Genomic DNA, 13356 nt, shown 5'->3' on the forward strand with positions numbered 1-13356 from the left:
TAACCTTGAAATGCTGTGTTTGACCAATCAGAATAAAGCACTCCAGAGAACCATCTAGAGGGCATCCACTGCGTAAAACATATGCTGGAATAGTTGGCAGTTCATTCTGCTGTGGTGAGCCCTGATAAATAAGGGCCTAAGCCGAATGAAAATGAATGAATGAATGAATGAACGAACGAACGAACGAACGAACGAATGAATGAATGAACGAACAATATATAGCCATCTAATAACCATATGCTATAATCCGATCATCTGTAAATGACAGTAATCATTAATAGCAGTGTTTACTAAACTGGAGATAATAAAATGTTCATAGTAATTAATATAATCCTAAATATGTAAAATTAAATCCATCTATCCATCCATCCGTCCGTCCGTATCTATCTATCTATCTATCTATCTATCTATCTATCTATCTATCTATCTATCTATCTATCTATCTATCTATCTATCTATCTATCTATCTATCTATCTATCTATCTATCTATCTATCTATCTATCTATCTATCTATCTATCTATCTATCTATCTATCCATCCATCCATCCATCCATCCATCCATCCATCCATCCACTTAAATCTCGTTTTTAAATCAGGATTTACATTTACTACAGATTTAACATTCTATTTACATTTCTATTTATATATAAATAAATGTATAAATTCATATATTTTATAAAAAATATAGATAAATATGCATTTAAAATATTTTTACTTGTTTTAAAATATTTTAATAAATACATTACTTAATTTTTATGTTTTTAAACAAATTAAAAGTTTACTCTTAAATGTTGTAAAAAATGAAAGTATTGTGATGAATAACAGAGGCAAATGAATTCAATTAAAACACACTGAAGAATGTAAAAAATTGCATTAACTTTCGTGTGTGTAACATTTTTAGTTTCTTCATTCAAATATCACAATGTTTTAAAGATCAAAGTGCACAACAATTAAAGTTATTGTCTCCAAAAAGACAGACTGGATTATGAACTGCCTGAAATGCAATTCCTGAACAAACCTACACATTTTCACAATGTCAGCATAATATGATCTTCATTGCCTGCCTGTAAACTGTGTCTACTTTGACCCTCAAACACTTTGTTTTCTGAGGCCAGAAGGATTTTGGTTAATACTTAAGAAATATTACGTTTTTTCTGTGCTGCAAATCAACTTTCATGCACTGTCAAACTGATTCCAGCTACTGTTTGTATCACTGCTTACAAGTGCTAAAGAAACCTCTGGAGCTAAAGAAACCTCTGGAGCTAAAACTAACATAAACTGGAAAAAAAAGCTTGATTGCTTGTTCAAACTACTTATTTAAAATGAGTCGAAACAACACAAATCTTTTTTTTTTTTTTGTGGGGACCGCTTAATTGTTTTATGTTCAATCTACTTAAATTTGTAAAAATTGTACTTTAATGATTTGATTAAATGATAATGATAATGTGATAATGTTTGTACAGTATTTATGACATACGACATTAAAAGTCCCCTGAAATTAAAATAACATTTTTTAGATATTAGTATTGTCAGTTTTTATAAACTAACATGACAAAATTCACGTTTAGAAGATAAAAAATGTATATAAGCATATAAAGCTTCTAGTTCACACGTCCGCCTAAATGGATTAACATTTATTTTTCACCTCATACTTCAATTTGTCATCAAATTTTGACCAATCAGATGCTTTCTAGTATCTAAAATGCCCCGCCCCCTCAAGACATTTTAATGAGCTTGAGCTCAAACACTCTCTCTAGTCTAGAGTGATCATAAAGCAAAACGCTATTGGTTGTTTTATAAAAAGGGGAGGAGATACACTGTCTCATTCTAACTTTGTGTTTCGGTTGAGATGACATCAAATATTAAATAAAAATGCACATTTCAAAGCACTTTGCAGGACCTTTAAGTGTCTGATCAATCACATCAGACTGGACCATGTGACAAATTAAACAAACCATTTTAGGCACTGTAGCTAATACTGCAATGATGTAAACCTACTGTAAAGTAAACCTTAAAAAACAGATCATATTAAAAATGTGCTAAAAAAAAAAAAAAAAAAAAAGCTCATATTGACTGACGATCCTTTTAAATATTGGGTTTGCCTCTATGGTCAATTTGGCCCAGATGAGAATGTAAATAAAAGTAATGACGCATTCAGTATCTAGGACAAGGTCAGCCAGTCACCTTTCTGCTAGCAGTGGGTGTGGGTGTGTGTGTGTGTGAGGGGAATGTTAAGAGAGGTGTGTCGCTGTCCACCAATTCAGAGAGAGGTCTTGCTGTCTGCCCGTATTCATCAAAGAAACCTAATGAAGTCTCCTTTTATTCAACGGTCAATCATCAATTCTGTGAATAGTCTTTGAAGGATCACAAATTCCCTAAATTGTCACGATAACTTCCCCCCATTAACAATGGGAATTACGCATGAGCCGTTATCATTTCATCATAATTGCCTGTATTGTTTACACTGCCAGACAAATGTCCATTCATCTGAAGTGTGTAAGTGAGTTTTGGAGTCACTCGAGTGCATTCAGGTGCTGACTAATTTTCTTTTCAGAGGGTTGTGCTGGTTCACTGTGATGCAGAACTTTCATAGATGGATTCTGATGTCATGTTGCATATGTTAAAACTGCATCTTTGTGTCATATGACTAAATGTGTGGGAGAATCTTGTGTGTGGGACACCTCTGGCTGATATATTTAATGATGAATGGAATGAAGCTTTAATCTAAATGATGAAGTTATGTGTTTTGGGGTTAGAGTTCAGTAAAATGCTATGAAATATTATTCGAGAAAAAGAATAGAAAATAAAAGTTAGGGTTAGGGTTAATAATTAAATTATTGCATATTATTTATTATTGCATGCTTATTGTACATTATTTTAAATCATCTTGAGGAAGTTTACGGCACCTCCATTTAATGATGCCTTTCCAGCTGCAACCCATCACTGGGAAACTATAGGTGAATTGAACAAGCTAAATTGGCTGGGAGTATGGGTGTTTCCCAGTGTTGGGTTTTGACTGGAAGGGCATCCTCTGTGTAAAATATATGATAAGTTGGCGGTTCATTCCGCTGTGGCAACCCCAGATTAATAAAGGGACTATTAAGCCAAAAAGAAAATGAATGCATGAAAGATCCAAATGAATACTTCGTCCCAAAATATTTGTACCACATTAAAATGGAAAAAACAAGTGTTCAATTGTTTCAATATCTAAATTACAAAACTGGCACACATTTGAGTCACCAATATTAAATTTTAACCTTAGAAATTCTTCATTCATTCATTCATTTTCTTGTCGGCTTAGTCCCTTTATTAATCTGGGGTCGCCACACCGGAATGAACCGCCAACTTATCCAGCAAGTTTTTACGCAGCGGATGTCCTTCCAGCCGCAACCCATTTCTGGGAAACATCCACACACGCATTCACACACACACTCGTACACTGCAGACAATTTAGTCTACACAATTCACCTGTACCGCATGTCTTTGGACTATGGGGGAAACCGGAGCACCTGGAGGAAACCCACGCGAAGGCAGGGAGAACATGCAAACTCCACACAGAAACGCCAACTGAGCAGAGGTTCGAACCAGCGACCTTCTTGCTGTGAGGCGACAGCACTACCTACTGCGCCACTGCCTCGCCCCCTTAGAAAATCTTTTGCCAGATAAATGTGATTCATAATTTTAAAGTGCACTTCTTTACATTTAGGATTAACAGGATATGAAATAAATCTTTTTCTAATATCATACACATTTTTCTTATAATAATAAGACAAAATATAAGCTCTCCTAACAAGTCCTGGAAGTTATTAGGGGTTATTACACTAATTCATTTGATTTACAAGAATCTTTTTTAAGGAAAGTGGTTCCAGACCATTTATACGGGCTGAATTTTAACAAACAAATAAAATTTAGTAATGTTCAACCTAATTTGTTCGTTTAAATTCAGCCTGTATAAATTGTTTGCAACCACTTTCCTAAAAAAACTAGTAAATCAAGACTTTTAAACTTTAAAGACTTATATATATACTGTTTATAGTAATCAATGTCAATAATAAAGTATATATATATATATGATATATATATATATATATATATATATATATATATATATATATATATATATATACCATATATATATATATATATATATACCATATAAAGAGTTAAGTCTCCCAAACTATAAATCTTTGAAAAAAAAAAAAAATCCTCTGCACTGAGACCAAGCAAAACACTTCTTAGGTATTTCTCTTAGCTTCCTTTGCTTCCATATCTCACTTCCTTATATCCACACATTCAGTACATATCTCTCAAACCTTATCAGATGCACGCAGAAGAAAGATTAGCATGATTTCATCCAATGAGTCTCTCTGTGTGTGTGTGTAGTGTGTGTAGTTTACATGGAGTGAGACCATCTGGTTAAATGGTAAAACACTAGTCAGCAGAAAGTGATCCAGCACTTGGATTCATTCGAGCATTGACACTGCAGTCCATGTCGCAAGACCCGCAGTCATGTAGAGGAGGACTGGGAACTATACGACTAAGGAGGATGAGTTCACTCTTATATAAACACATGCATAGAGGGCTTTGACACAGTATGGGGGAAAATCTCATTATTAAAGGTCATGTTTGCCCAGGATAAATCTACATGCATTCACAAACACATGCTTAAATACACCGCCATCAATGTTTGCCTTACTTGACCTAAATCTATCCATTTTAGGCCAGTTCCAATTGTGTCACTGACCTGAATTAGACATAATTTCTGTGTTAGTGGATGGGGTATGAGGTGGGGGTTGGAAAGTGAAGAGGTGGGGGGTGGGGGCTTGGGGGAGATTGGGGGCCCCAAATACTAACTTTAGGAACCCCAAAATGGTGTGGGCCCTTGGAATACAAATCACAGACTACCATGAATTCAGCTCAAAATCTTTGTTAGCATTCTATTGAAGAAGAAAAAAGTCAACAACATCTTGAACAGCCAAAGGATGAGTAAATTAATTATATATTTTCATGTTTTGCTACCGGGGAAAATCCAGTCAGTGTGCTTTTAAAGCATTTTCACAGAGAGAGAGTTTATTTGGCTAGCATGCTTTAAGCCAGGGGTGTCTAAACTCGATCCTGGAGGACCAGTGTCCTGCAAAGTTTACTTCCAACCCCAGTCAGACACACCTGAACCAGATAATCTCAGGTATACTAGACACTTCCAGGCAGGTGTGTTGAAGAAAGTCCACTGGCTCTCCAGGACTGAGTTTGGACACCTCTGCTTTAAACTTCTAATTCTGTGATGTGTACAATTTAGAGTGAAAAAATAGTATAAAATTTGTTTAAAAACAACAAAAAACACGTTTTTATAAGTAAAAAAAAGAAGAAGCTGTTTTTGTATGTTCGCATTTAATTAATGACCAGAGTGTTTACAATACAAAAGCAATCAAACTAAATTTTTTCGACTATCTCTGGAGGTGAAAGAAAGTGGACAACGCACAAATTTCTAACTAAAACTGAAAAAATTCAGATTAATTTACATCTATATTTAACGTCATCCACTTGCAATCGGATTAACAAAAGAAGATTTTATTTCATGTACAGTTGAAGTCAGCCCTGTTTATTTTTCCCCAATTTCTGTTTAACGGAGAGCTTTTGTTTTTCAACACATTTCTAAATATAATAGTTTTAATAACTCATTTCTATAAACTGATTTATTTTATCTTTTCCATGACAACAGTAAATAATATTTGACTAGATATTTTTCAAGACACTTTTATACAGCTTAGTGATATTAAAAGGCTTAACTAGGTTAATTAGGTTAACTAGGCTGGTTAGGGTAATTAGGCAAGTTATTGTATAATGATGGTTTATTCTGTAGACTACAGAAAAAATATATAGCTTAAAGGGGCTAATAATATTGACCTTAAAATTAAAAACTGCTTTTATACTAGTCTAAATAAAACAAATAAGACTTTCTCCAGAAGACAAAAATATTATTAGACATACTGTGAAAATTTCCTTGCTCTGTTAAACGTCATTTGGGAAATAATAAAAAAATAAAATAAATTCAAAGGGGAATAATAATTCTGACTTAAACTGTAAGGCCACATATGGTGAGAAATAACAATGGCATAAATTCAAATACGGTAATATGCAAAATTGTGCACTGTCACTGGCTACTTTGATCAACTGGGGGGATTTAGAGGTTTATGAATGGAACTGCGGAATTGTGTGGGACATTCCGTACAGACCTCATGACGAGCTTTGGAACAGTCAGTCCAGATGATTCCAGAGAGCTGGACAGTGAGAGTCTATATCCGTCAATGACTAAACGGCCAGTGTTTTTTGCTTGAAGAGGATCTCCTATGGAAACAGACAGGCTTCAAAAGCACCATGACATCATATCAAATCATCTACAAACAATTCAGCATTCTTTACAGGGAAGCATGAATATTTATTAACTAGACTGTAAAAAAAAAAAAAAAAAAAAAAACAGGTTTCACACTATTCCTTTATGTTGACCAAACACAAATCCATTAAGTTAACTTCATTTTTACAAATTTAAATGGATTGAACATAAAATAAATAATTTGTTGCCAAAAAACCTCAAGAATTGTGTTGAATTAAATTGGCAGCAACAGTCATGTTCGAGTTTAGAGTTATGACACTGTTTGGAAGTCCATTTCTGCCTGAGAATAAACAATACTTTAAAGGGTCGTGTTTATCATTGTGAATTGTCTGGCACATCCTTTTTAGTAGAATTTTATACAGAAGCCAAAGAGTTTCCAAATTTATCACAACAGTTTCAATTTGTTGGTTTAAATTGGACATGTTGTTTGGTTTGAAGGTTTTTTTTTTTTTTTTTTTGGAGACGGACAATGACCCTATGTCTATGTATTTTACAAGCAAAAATTATTTTACAAGTATATTTTTAAATAAATAGCAAAAAATAGTTGCAAATGTTAGGATATAAATAAATGGTGACAGTCAGGTTATTACAGTCACAGTTTTGAAATACAGGCAGTTGTAAGACACAAATTCGCATTCTTAGATAATTACAATTATGAGAAATAAAGTCAAGGCAATATTTTTAAACACTGCACGGATACATAAAAAGTAAAAATCATAAAAGAAAGATAAATTAATGGGAAATAAAGTAGCAAACCTTAAGAAAATTTAAATAGATTGAGCATAAAACAATTGTGTTGTTTGTACTCATATTAAACAATGAGCAGCAAAAGTCATGTTTGAGTGTACAGCTATGACACTGTTTGAAAGTCCATTTCTGCCTGAGAATAAACAATACTTTTAAAGGGTCGTGTTTATTATTGTGAACAGTCTGGCACATCCTCTTTAGTAGAATTTTATACAGAAGCCAAAGAGTTTCTAAATTTATCACAACAGATTTAAAATGTTGGTCCAAATTTGACATCTTGTTTTGTTTTTGAGACAGACAATGACCCCTCTGTCTATGTAATCCACAGACTAAGATAATTTTACAAGTCTATTTTTAAATGAATAGCAAAAATAGTCACAAATGTTGAGATATAAACAAATGGTGTCAGTCACATTATTACAGTCACAGTTTTGAAATACAGGCCTTATATGTAAAATAGAGGCCTATGCAATTGTAAGACAATCATAATCACAATTATAAGAAATAAAGTCAGTACAATATTTTAAAACACTGCACAGTTACATATAAAGTAAAAACCATGAAAGGAAGCCAAAATAATGGGAAATAAAGTAGCAAACCTTGAGATAAGGACAGAAATTCCTTATTCCTGTATCCTGCACTTGCTTATTCCTGTATCCTGCACTTGCTTATTCCTGTATCCTGCACTTGCTGCTATTGCACTGCTGGTTAGACCTAAACTGCATTTCGTTGCATTGTACTTGTACATGTGTAATGACAATAAAGTTGAATCTAATCTAAAAAAAAATGTGGGTTAAATATTCAGTGTAAGACATACAGGCATACAATATTATCAGATATAAATACACATTTAAAACTGAGTTACACAGAGATATATTTAAGTTAAAATAGACATTCTCAAAATCACATTGTGATATGAAATATGTTGTGATATGTCAAAAGTGTAAACACAGATAGGGTCAAAATTATGGGAGATGGAGTAGCAAATTTGAGTTGATGCAGGTGGACAATTATAGTCGCCCTGTTGTTGAAAGATGTTTTTAAAAGATTAAGATGCAAGATAATTTGAAAATAAAATAAAAGAAAACAGAAAACAAAACAAAGGCAAGCTCAAAAATAGGTGGAATAACAAACTCTGATGATATATAGTTGAAACTATTTGTTTACATACACTGTATAAAAAGGCACACAACCATTTTTAAAAAGTCAGATGTTATTGTAACTAAACTTTTTCTCTTTAAGCTAAGTTAGGATTATCAAATTGGCTTCTGTTATGCTTAATAGCAGAATAATGAGTGAGATGTTTTTTGAGAAACTGTTATAACTTTTTTTGAAAGTCAAGTTTACATACAATAAGACTATCATGCATCTAAAAAAGCTCAGATGATTTGTCAAGGTTTTGTAAGCTTCATATTGGCTAATTGACAACATTTGAGTAAAGTGCAGGCACAACTGTAGAATAGTATTGAAGGAAAACCTCAAACACACCGCTTCCTTGTGTGACAACATGGTGAAATTAACAACCCAGAATCAATAAAAAAGCCAGATTACATTTTTATAAATTACCCTGGGAAAATGACAAATTTTTGGAGACTGTGGTCTGATGGAACTAAGATTGAACTGTTTGGCCATAATGACCAGTGTTACATTTGGAGGACAAAAGGGAAAGCTTACAAGCCTAGGATCACCATCCCAACTGTGAAGTATGGGGGCGGCAGCATCATGTTGCGGAGCTGTTTAGCTGCAGGAGGGACTGGTCCACTTTACAGCATAGATGGCATCATGAAGAAAGAACATTACTGTATGTAGAAATACTGAAGCAACATCTCAAGACATCAGCCAGGAAATTAAAACTTGGCCACAAATGGCTCTTCTAAACAGACCATGACCCTAAGCATACTACCAATTTAGTTAAAATGTGGTTTAAGGACAACATAGTGAATGTTTTGGAGTGGCCGCCACAAAGCCCTGAGCTCAATCCTATAGAAAATTTGTGGGCCTAGTTGAAAATGCTTGACAAGACAACAAATCTGACTCAGTTACACCAATTCTGTCAGGAGGAATAGGCCAAAATTCCTTCAAACTATTGTGAGAAGTTTGTGGAAGGATACCCGAAACATTTGACCAAAGTTAAACAGTTTAAAAGCAAAGCTAAAAAAAATACCAAGAAAATGTATGTAAACTTTTAACTGTCAAGAGAATAAAAAAAAAAAATTCTCTCATTATTTTGGCATTTAGCAAATGTAAATCATTTAGGTAATCCTAACGGACCTAAAATAGTAAACGTTTAGTATGATTTACTATTAGACATTTTTTTAAAACGGTTATGTTCCTTTTTTAGTGCATGTAAACTTCTGGTTTCAACTGTAGATGAGTTACAGTGTATTCATAGTTTTGAAAAACAGTCACCATGTTAGACAAAGTAGCTATTGTCAGATATGAAGACACATTGTGACAACTACTGAACCTACACACACACAAGTAAGCATCTCTTTCGCTCTCTTCTGTTGGCATGAAGTGTGGACTGGGTGGTGCCACAGACACACACACACATATTACACACTTTTATTCTTTAGCAGGAAGTTTAACAAGCTACGTGATCTTCCTCTGTTTTCTTCCTGGGTCACGCACAAAAGAGACTAACTACGAAATGGGGAGAAAACGACAGAGCTTTTTACATTTCTCATCATGTTTCCTCCAGTTTATTTAACCTGATTACACTTGAGATTTTTCTCACAGCTCAGCAATATTCATTGGATCATTAGGTGGCCTCCACCCACCGACAGCCTCAGCGGAAAAAAAAAGCCCAGATGTGACCTACTGTTCTGTTCACTGCACATTTTTACACACGCTCATCTGGACATCATATACAGTATGAGACCCTGGACCACAAAACCAGTCGCACTGCAATATTTTTGGCAAAAGCATGGGGCAAATTGGTTGACTTTTTGTTTCTGCCAAAAATCACTCACTCACTTTCCATTGGTGTGATCCCTAATTTAACAGGGATCGCCACAGCAGAATGAACCACCGATTATTTCATATGCAAAAATAAATAAAAAATCACTAGAATATTAAGTAAAGATCATATTTAATATATTTAGTAAAATCCCTACTGTAAATATATCAACATGCATTGCTAAGCTTTTCATTTAGACAATGTTAGGGCAATGGTTTCAGTATTTAGATTTTTTTTTTTTTGAACCCTCAGATTCCAGATTTTCACATAGGGCAGTATTTGACCAAGACACAGCTATCATAACAAACCACACATCAATTCAAAGCATATTCTTTCAGCTTTTGTGAGATGCTTAAATCTCAGTTTTCCTGGTTTGTGGTCCTGGTTTACAACATTTCATGTTAAATAGACTTACGATATTACCTTTAACATTAAGTTTAGATATTTTGTCAGATTTAGAACAAATAAAATATTATTAAAACATATATATAGTATGGTTAGACATTCATTTATTCTCTTACACTGTCTGTTATTATTGGGACTTATATATTATCCTATAAATTCTTATGAACATAATATCTCTAAAGTTTATTTCCATATACTTACGTTTTTTTTAAGCACACCAGGTCAAACTGGCCATCTATTGCTTCCTATTATACAGGTGTAAATATGAGCAACATGAAGGCTAAATTCCCTTATTTAACTATTACAATGACCAAACCAAAACCCAAAAATATCTTTTAGATGTGCAAGAGGAGAGTGTTGAGTTCCACAAAACAGCAAGTTATAAGCAAATGGAGGTGTTATGAATCTACCTGGAAGAGGATGCATGTCTATATCATCTGCATCCATGATGTGTGTGTGTAGTTTGGTTACAAGGTACAGAACAGACAACATTTTTGGTGGCCTAAGAGTCTTGGACAGAACTACTTGTGTATTAGTGGTGTAGTCCTAAAAAAAAAAAAGACTATTACCAACCCTACCCAAATTTTAAAAGTTGGCAAATCATCAGCTATATGTGTATATATAAGTTACCAGTTATCATCAGTTACCTGTAACTATTGACTTCCACAGAAGAAAAACAAATACTATGCAAGCCAATGGTTACAGGTTTCCAGATTTTTTTTTAATTTTTTTTTTTTGTGTTCAACAGAAGAAAAAAAAAAGACAAACCGATTTAATTCAAAAAATGATGGCAATTTTCAGTTATCGGTAAACTATCTATTTAAAATGGAAACATATTTAAACAAATATGTTAATTTTAAAGCAAGAAGCTAATAGTCTAATCCTATTCAATGATTTATGCTTGGCTAATAGTGCCCCAGAATACTCGGAAATTGTCTGAGTATATTAAGCTGTGGTAAAACACAACTGTTTAACTCTAGGGGATTTGTAAAATAAAATAAAATTAAATAAAACAAACATTTGGTATACAGTTAAAGGGAATGTAAATAAATATAAATAAGTAAAGTTTAATCACCAAAACAAATGAGTATACTGAGGGTAAATGCAATTATTGATCCTCAGAAATCCTAATAACCAAACAGCTCGTGGAAAACAATATGTGCGTATAGCCCCGACTACACCACTGATGTGTATGTATGTATGTATGTATGTACATATGTTTTGTTTTTTTTACAGTTTTTATTTATTTATATATAAATATTTAGGTTTCTACGTGCATCTAGAGGCTTAAAAAAAGAAAAGAAAAGGAGAACAAACTCATTTCTTCAAGCAAAAGCCAGTCTTTAATGTGGACTCTCTTTGCACCAAGCACAACTTGAATGGTTTTGGGGAGACTGTCATGGAGTGTTCTAAAATAAAAAATGCTATATAATGCCAGACCTCTTTCAGCACTCCCCAGAGGTCACCTTTAGATTTGGTAATTTTTTTTTTAGGTGATCCTATATATCCTTTTTAATATTCAGATCTGGATTCTGGGGGCGCCATTTCACAACTACATGTGTTTTATTAGCATTTGTTTCGTCCAAGTATGATTTCACTGCATTAGATTTTGGATGATTATCATGCTAAAAATAAAACAATTAACAAAGAGATACTTTCAAAAAGTTATGGCATAACCTAAAAATGAAAACTCTGTCATTTACACAACCTGCAAATATTACTAACCCATTTGAGATTCTTTCCTCTGTTCAACATAAAAGAAGACATCTTAAAGTATGTTGGAAACTGCTACAATTGAACTTATTTTTCCTACTATGGATGCCAATGGTTATCGATGTCAGACATTCCTCAAAATATCTTTTTTTTTGTAAAGGTTTTTGTGTGTGCGTGAAATAACATGAGAGAGTAAACAGTGAGTCATTATGGTAAACACCAATGGCATTATATCCATTGTATGTTGCATCTTTTATATTAATAGCTAGTATCTTACTGTTAATAGTTAACTATTAATAATAGTTATTAATAATATTATATAAATTATTCTAATTTTATATAGAAAAACACTTAAGAAATAACACAATAGTTATGTTTATAATGCACATAATGTAATATTTAGAGTAAGAGCATATAAGGGTTTACAGTTATTATGGTGAGCACCCTAATGGTTTACGTGTTCGCGTGTGTGTGTGTGTGTGTAGGGTGGTACAGGGCACTGCCGGTGGTCAAGTCAAAATAAAAGCTGGCAGTGTGGGCTCTGCCCTTTGAGCACGATCACACAGAGACGTGACTGAACACATTCACAAGTTTCCTTCAGTTTTCACACACCCCTCATTAACAGAAAAACCTTTCAATACAGATGCAAGATCATATCACTGTTCAAGCGTTACACTCACTCCTGCTGTGCTTTCCGACCAACGTACACGTACAACGAAACCTTTTGAGTCTTTTCCAGACAACACATATCTGAAGTCAATCTATAACCAATTAAATACTTCAGAACAGAGCAAAAAAATTAATCCGAATGACCTAAAAAATCGCATTTGTACAGTTTATAGGTATGGTGAAAATTGACTAACCATTTACTAATCCTCAAAGTGTTTCTTATATTGAACACAAATAAAAATATTTTTTAAGAAAGTTGTAAACTGGCAGCCATTGTAATCAATAGTAGAAAAAATATGGAAATACAAAAACAATGGCGACAGATTTCTAACATGTCTTAAAAAATGCATTAGTGTTCAACAGGAGCAGGTTTGGAAGAAGTGAAGGATCAGTAATGGTGGCAATGTTGAGATTTTTTGCTGAACTATTTCTTTATGGCATGAGAGATGATGCCTTGTGTCCATCACTTCA

The 13356-nt window shown here is 33.5% G+C and overlaps 1 long non-coding RNA gene across 1 annotated transcript; it reads left to right on the top strand.

Moving 5' to 3' along the window:
• Nucleotides 1-8852: 8852 nt before the first annotated feature.
• On the top strand, nucleotides 8853-11984 carry LOC147838250 (uncharacterized). The gene is made up of 2 exons (XR_015523764.1): nucleotides 8853-10533; nucleotides 10591-11984. It is a non-coding gene; the product is annotated as an uncharacterized LOC147838250 (long non-coding RNA).
• Nucleotides 11985-13356: the final 1372 nt, after the last annotated feature.

This window comes from Danio rerio, chromosome 23 (assembly GCF_052040795.2).
Source record: "Danio rerio strain M-AB ecotype USA chromosome 23, GRCz13ab, whole genome shotgun sequence".
Classification (NCBI taxonomy): Eukaryota; Metazoa; Chordata; class Actinopteri; order Cypriniformes; family Danionidae; genus Danio; species Danio rerio.